Below are 7,973 nucleotides of genomic sequence, written 5' to 3' on the forward strand. Positions count from 1 at the left end.
TATATATTCAATAGTGCAAGACCCATTGAAATTGCTGTAATAAATGAATATCAAATTCAGTTACCTATTTTCATTAGTCTGGGCATCTATGCAAGTAAAGCCTATAAGCTGGGAAGGATTACAGAATAGTGCATCTAAAATTTCCTTGCACAGCACAATAAATGCCTTCAATAGGATGTCAGCATACCTCTTGTCCTTCCATTTTCTGTAGTCGGTTTTAATAAGTTCTTTCAAAATTAAGTTTTTCAGGTTGGCAATTGTGAATATGACTATTTCTATTTTACTTTTATCCTCTTATGTGCAGGGAGCAAACTCACCTCAGAAGTCACATCAGAAAGTACATTGGGAATTTTTATTTTTGAAGTACATAATTCAAATTTAATTTTTAAATTTTATATATTTTAGTAATAAAATACATTTCGTACATTTAAATGTTGTCACAGAATTTTGTTGTCTATCCTGTTTAGTATTTTGATAGTTGCCTGAAAGTTGGGAAGAAGAGCTAATATTTCAAATGGCAAAATAAAAATTCAGACATCTGCTTCCCGCCGTGCCCTGCGGCCGACTGGGGCAGCCGGGAAGTGGGTGGGGCAGTGTTACCCAGCAGCTCCCGGGGCATCACTCGGGTCTGCCCTACACTGTCGCCGCCACTGCTGTGGTCGCTGGTCGGCCGAGGGGCCGCGATACTGGTTGCCCGCGGTGTGAGCAGAAGTCGATGTGTACCGCCACCGTGAAGATGGAGGGGCCTTTGTCCATGTTAGGGGACTGCAAAACTGGGGAGGCAATCCGCTCCCAGAATGTTATGGCTGCAGCTTTGATTGCCAATATTGTAAAAAGTTCTCTTGGTCCAGTTGGCCTGGATAAAATGTTGGTGGATGATATTGGTGACGTAACCATTACCAACGATGGTGCAACCATCCTGAAGTTACTGGAGGTAGAACATCCTGCAGCTAACGTTCTTTGTGAGCTGGCTGATCTGCAAGACAAATAAGTGAGAGATGGAACTACCTCAGTGGTTATTATTGCAGCAGAACTCCTAAAAAATGCAGATGAATTAGTCAAACAGAAAATTCATACCACATGAGTTATTAGTGGCTATCAACTTGCTTGCAAGGAAGCAGTGCGTTATATCAATGAAAATCTAATTGTTAACAAAGATGAACTGGGAAGAGATTGCCTGATTAATGCTGCTAAGACATTCATGTCTTCCAAAATCGTAGGAAGAAATGATGATTTCTTTGCTAACACGGTAGTAGATGCTGTACTTGCTATTAAATACACAGATATAAGAGGCCAGCCACAGTATCTAGTGAATTCTCTTAATATTTTGAAAGCCCATGGGAGAAGTCAAATGGAGAGTATGCACATCAGTGGCTATGCTCTCAACTGTGTGGTGGGATCCCAAGGCATGCCCAAGAGAATCATAAATGCAAAAGTTGCTTGCCTTGACTTTAGCCTGCCAAAAAACAAAAAACAAAAAAACAAAAATGAAGCTTGGTGTTTAGTGGTCGTTACAGACCCTGGAAAACTGGACCAAATTAGACAAAGACAATCGGATATCGTCAAGGAGAGAATTCAGAAGATCCTGGCAACTGGTGCCAACATTATTTTAACCACTGGTGGAGTTGATGATATGTGTCTGAAGTACGTTGTGGAGGCTGGTGCTATGCCAGTTAGAAGAGTTTTAAAGGCATTGCTCAAGCTTCTGGAGCAACTATTCTGTCAATCCTGGCCAATTTGGAAGGTGAAGAAACTTTTGAAGCTGCAGTGTTGGGACAGGCAGAAGAAGTGGTACAGGAGAGAATTTGTGATGATGAGCTGATCTTAAAAACACTAAGGCTCGTACATCTGCATCGATTTTCTTACGTGGGGCAAATGATTTCATGTGTGATGAGATGGAGCACTCTTCACATGATGCAGTTTGTGTAGTGAAGAGAGTTTTCGAGTCAAAATCTGTAGTTCCAGGCGGGGGTGCTGTAGAAGCAGCCCTTTCCATATATCTTGAAAACTATGCAACCAGCATGGGGCCTCAGGAATAGCTTGCTATTGCAGAGTTTGCAGATCACTTCTTGTTATTCCTAATACACTGGTAGTTAATGCTGCCCAGGACTCCACAGATCTGGTCACCAAATTAAGAGCTTTTCGTAATGAAGCTCAAGTTAACCCAGAACGTAAAAATCTAAAATGGATTGGTCTTGATTTGAGCAATGGTAAATGTGGAGACAACAAACGAGCAGGGATGTTTGAACCAACCATAGTTAAAGTTAAGAGTTTGAAATTTGCGACACAAGCTGCAATTATCATTCTTTGAACTGGTGATCTTATTAAATTACATCCAGAAAGTAAAGATGATAAACATGGAGGTTATGAAGATACCATTCACTCTGGAGCCCTTAATGACTGATCTGATGTCTCTTTGTTTATAACAATGTTAAATGCAATTATCTTGTACCTTGAGTTGAGTATCACACATTAAAGTACAACAAGCTGTAAAAAAAAAAAAAAAAAAAAAATTCAGACATCTGTATTAACAAACCTACACATGTGCCCCTGAACCTAAAATAAAAGTTAAAAAATGAATTCATACATCTTACTAGGCAGAAATCAGTTCTTTGTAATATAATATGTGTAAAGTCCATCAGTTAGTTCAAAATTAACAGGCATATGATGAAGAAGTCTTAACTTTGCAGCAAAATGTCAAAAATGCGTTTGGGTTTTAGTGAAGCACAGGCTTAAGAGTAGCTAAATGGTGCTTAAAAAATTAAAACTAAGAGAACTGTGCTGAGGTTAAGAATGGTTAATGAGATTCCTGGGTCTAAGGTATTTGCGTCATGTCTCCTGGTCCGTGTTAGGGTCTAGGTGCTGCAGGGGCATTCCTAATTTGGAGTCCATCATGGTGAGATGATGGGAGAGGAGGTAGAAGGGTTCCCAGGGTGGTTGAAGTCAACCTGGGTAGAGGCGGGAGAAATTGATAAGACCTGACCTCCAAGGGAGAATTGAGGTCACTGCACGTGCTCAATCTGGAGAAGAAAAGACATCATGGAGACTCAACTGTGTGCCAGAAATTAAACACTATCATTCAGAAGTGGAAATAAGTTTTTTTTTCAGTGTTCTGGAGCAACTAGAAGTCAAAGTGATGAGAATATTTATATTATTTCAGTAAAAGAAACTTTCCTAACAGAAGCAGGAACCAGCACTGGGACTGCTCATCTCACAGTGAGTCCCTGGACCTCTGAAGTGTGCAGATGGGAGCCAAATGCCCAGCTCTTTCAGGCATAACATGTGGAGGAGAGTCTTTATGACATGGGAGCTTGGCTCTGATGACCTCCCAAGTCCCTAACTTCTTTATGGTTCTTTAGGTTATCTGGACATTTTAGGGGGCATATTTTGTTATTGTGTTCAACAACACATAAACGCATCTGAGGTTAATAAGTATTCCATCTGGGAAAAGAGAAACAGAATTGTGAACTACTCAAGGCCAAAATGTATATAACAAATGGTGGAGTTTTTAACTTGAGATTCCTTTTTTCAGTCCTGTGTACAATGAATATTTCTGCTGGTGACTACTTTCAGTTGCAACATTATAATTCACAGAATTGAGTAGGAATTACAAAATATAGAAAAAGAAAGAAAACCCAAAACTGTTAGAATCCACATGAATTTTAATGATTTATTAGCATATGCACAAAGCGTGAATGTTAAATATGGCAAATTGATTGATTTGAGGCAAACTTCCAAGGGGAAAAATTGCTACATTCTCTCTCTCTTTCAGTTAACATCTGCCATGTAGTGGAGGTTCCAGAGAAAAAGTGAGAGAAGCTGAGTCTGCACCCTCATCATGGAGGAAATAAACTCCCTTAGGACCAAGAACAGAGGACAGAGGAAGGACTCCAACATGATGGGCACCAAGGAATTTTGGTCCTTCTGAGGAAGAGGAGGTAAAGTGAATCCGTGTGGTCCTTGGAATTGTTGGTGGTAGTGGGGTGTTGGAACTAGGAAGGATCACCCTTGGAGCCTGAGAACATGTAGAGGAGAGAAGCAACAAAACCCCCATGTCCAAGAGAATGTCAGGGAAGGGTTATCTGCTGAGGAAGTGGTAGTAGGTAAAGCTTGCTTCGCAGAACTAGCCATAAGAACATTTATTGAGGGAGGTATCAGTAGATTGAGCCCCTCAGGCCTAAGCTGTTATCTGATGGTGTTTCTGGGCACTGACATCAGAATTAAAGAACATTTGTGAGTCTCCAGCTTTTTCATAATCTGTGGGGAAGCAGAGAACTCTAAGGGGAGAGGGAGGAGCAGAGCTGTCTGGCAATGGATGGTTCACTAATGGCTTGCAGGTAGCAGAGAGAGAGAGAGAGAGAGAGAGTGTGTGTGTGTGTGTGTGTGTATGTGTATGTGTGTTCAGAGACACTTTTCCATCCTTTAGGACAATTGCTTAAGGAGTACTTATAAGGAGGGAAACTGAGTCTTTAAAATATTTTCTCCTTTTACTGCTAAATAATGAAACACAATCCAGAACCATACTGAGTCAGAGTGCAACGTTTCAGCATTTTCTTGCTGCTTTTAAAGCAGAACGGTCCCCTCCACCTTGGCAGAAGGGAGAGCTGTTGATCTGCCGTTGCTCTGTAATAACCATCTAGGGTTCCAAGCTGGCCCAAACCGAGCTTCAGCTTAATGAATTATGGAGGCAACATACCTTTTAAATAAAGCCCCGCCAAGGAGAACTGCAAAAAAGAGAAAAAAAAAGAACCTGTAGGGAGACTGCATGTGGTAGCTCATGCCAGTAATCTCAGCAATTTGGGAGGCCAAGGTGAGAAGATCACTTGAGGAGGTTGAGGCTGCCCTGAGCCCTGTTCATGCCACTGCACTTTCAGCCTGGGTGACAGAGGGAGAACTTGTCTCAAAAAAGAAAAAAGTACCTGTAAGGAAAACAAACAAGCAAACATAAAAGCAGTAGAGCAAGTGCTGTTGTTTAAAATCATTCCCAGCACCATTAGCATCTGGGTACTTCCATTAGCATTTCTTTATCTTTTTATTCCCCATATCTAGGCCTTATCACAAGCCTGTTATTTATCCATCCCACTGCCACTCTCTGACTTAGGTTGCACCATCTCTTGACTGGATCAGTCACAGCATTCTAATTATCCTCTTTACCTGTTCTCTACCCTGTAGCCAAAACTATCTTTTTTGAAAAGCAAAACAGATTATATCATCGTCATCATACTTAATGTGCTTCAGTGGCTTCATTTTTCCTCTGAGGGTAAAGACTAAAGTCATTACCATGGCCTATGAGACCTGATGTGATTTGGGCTCTACTCCTGTTTCATGAGTAGTACCCTCTCTCTCTTCTTTGTTCTTTGCCTACTGTAATGTGTGGAATAACTGCTGTTAAGAACAGCACAGATGAAACTCCACTAGAGGACATGGAGTGATTTGGAAACAGGAAAAAGGCCTTACTATCAGTGTGAAGATATGAAATAAGAGAGATCATGAGAAAATATATCTGAGGCTTAAAGGAAGAGAAAGGTCCAGTATTTCAACTGCAACCAGGAAACAAAGGATTCCTCCAGGGTGAAGGCTTGGTTTGGATACCAGCTGCCATTTCCCATTACAGACTGAAAATTTTGCAAGAGCCTGCCTGTTCTTAAGGTTCATGACATTCCTCTCTGGTCTTCATGATAGTCTGTAGAGTAAAGGGCTGATCACAGCTAAAGTCCAAAGATCTTTATGAATTTTCATCAAAATTAGATTTCCAGAAACTGCCTGCTCACAGTAGCTTTTAGGTATATGATAGCAGAGCCAGCAATTCAATATTCTTTATGGAGAGTTGGAGGTGAACCAGCATAATTCAACTGAAATTAGAGAGTGTAGGGGTTAGGGGTATCTCCCAAAGGATAAGTGGGTGAATTGATGTATTAATTATTAATATTAATTAGTAGGTGCTATAATAAGTGAATGCTGATGGTTCAGTGGCTTGATAGAATATGTTTCTTGCTCACATAAAATCCAGATCGAGTGTTTGTGGATGGCATTCCAGGCAGTGATTCAGCAACTCAAGCTTATTCCATCCTGTCAGTCTTCCATCTCCTGCAAACATTAGAGTCCTGTAATTTCAGTGAGCAGATGGGGAAAAAGAATGATGAGGAAGGCACAACTGCTCTTTATGTACTTCAGCCTAGAAGTGACTCACTCTGGCTCATGTTCCATTGGTGAGCACGGGTCACATGGCTCTATCCTAAATGAAAGTTGGGTAGCTACTTTCCAGAACACCACCACGGAAGAAGAAAATCTCTTTGGTAGGGAGCTGGTAATCTCTGCAACAGAGAGTGAAAGAAAAATCATATTTTGTCTGTTGATTTCTACCCATATTATTATTGTTGTTTTAATTTTAAGTTCAGGGGTACATATGCAGGTTACATAGGTAAACTTGTGTCATGGGGGTGTGTTGTACAGATTATTTCATCACCCAGGTATTAAGCCTAGTTATTTTTCCCGATCCTCTCCTTCTTTCCACCTTCCCCCTGTCTGATAGGCTCCGGTGTGTATTGTTCCCCTCTATGTGTCCATGTGTTTTCATCATTTAGTTCCCACTTATAAGTCAGAACATGCAGCATTTGGTTTTCTGTTCCTGCATTAGTTTACTAAGGATAATGCCTCCAGCTCCCTCTATGTCCCTGCAAAGGACATGATCTTGTTTTTCCTTTTTTTTTTTAACCTACCCATTGTTATGTATTAATTTTTCTTCCCTTAGCAATAATCACTAAGTTAAATTATTTATAATTTGTTGACTGAATCTAAAAATAGTTGGAATCTCTCAGAAGAGAAGAAAGGCTGATAGGATTTCCCGTTGTGAGAAAGTTTGCTCCATACAGTTTTTGTCTACAGGATGAATGAGCATTCTTTCTGTCTCTGTGGTGGTGGTAGGGTGTGGGAGATAGTGAAATTCTTGTTCGTTTGAGGTCTGCCTTGTACTCCCACTTTGACTCATGTCCAATGACTTAACGGCATTTTATATTGATCACACACATAGTTGAGGGGCTTGGTGGAGATACTATTTACTAGCATGAATTTTTGTGTGCAAGTATTATATAGTAAGAAGTAATGTTGTTCAGTATATACATTTTCTTTGCAATATGGAATAAGACAATGAGTTTTTTTTTTTTCTGTAATCCACTCACAATGGACAGAAAGAGTATTAACTACAATGTTTGAGGTTGAAGAGTAAGGTAAGAGTACATGGGGGGAAATGACCTATTCTGCCTAGTAAGAATACTTAGTATTGTCTGCTAATGCAGAGGGCTGGGCCAGAGAAGGTGAGTCAATGTTCATATAGGAGGTTAACACACTATGGTTGGGTGCGGAATCTGAAAGAGATCCTCTGATTTTGTTGTTTTATGCTCTGCTATATCTAAGTAGGTAGATAACAACTTTAAGAAAACCCCTTCTTCCTTTACTAATGCCAAGGAGGATCAGCTCAAGAGCCATTTGTATGTCTTTCTTTCTCTGATGTTCTTCATGTTTGAATATTGGAAGGACAAAGAAAAAAATTCATTTGCTTAAGAAAAGCAAATAGACTGGGCACAGTGGCTCACACCTGTAATCCCAGAACTTTGGGAGGCAGAGGCAGGCAAATTGCCTGAGGTCAGGAGTTCGAGACTAGCCTGGCCAACATAGTGAAACCCCATCTCTACTAAAATATAAGAATTAGCTGGGTATGCTGGTGGGTGCCTGTAATCTCAGCTACTTGGGAGGCATAGGCAGGAGAATCGCTTGAACCCGGGAGGTAGAGGTTGCAGTGCACTGAGATTGTGACACTGCACTCCAGCCTAGGTGACAGTGTCTCAAAAAAAAAAAAAAAAAAAAAAAAAGAAAAACACATAAATGTTCTATGACTCTAATGGTTAGAGGTTGGGGAGACAGAGCAGAGTATCTGCTATGAGGGAAAGTTAAGAAATATGAATTCATCAACTGAA

General features: G+C 40.5%; 1 pseudogene; it reads left to right on the forward strand.

The window, feature by feature from the left end:
- The first annotated feature begins 736 nt into the window (after nt 1-736).
- LOC103218723 (T-complex protein 1 subunit alpha pseudogene) lies at nt 737-2,404 on the forward strand (annotated as a pseudogene).
- The last annotated feature ends 5,569 nt before the right edge of the window (nt 2,405-7,973 follow it).

The sequence above is a fragment of the Chlorocebus sabaeus genome, chromosome 11, assembly GCF_047675955.1.
Source record: "Chlorocebus sabaeus isolate Y175 chromosome 11, mChlSab1.0.hap1, whole genome shotgun sequence".
NCBI classification, from domain to species: domain Eukaryota; kingdom Metazoa; phylum Chordata; class Mammalia; order Primates; family Cercopithecidae; genus Chlorocebus; species Chlorocebus sabaeus.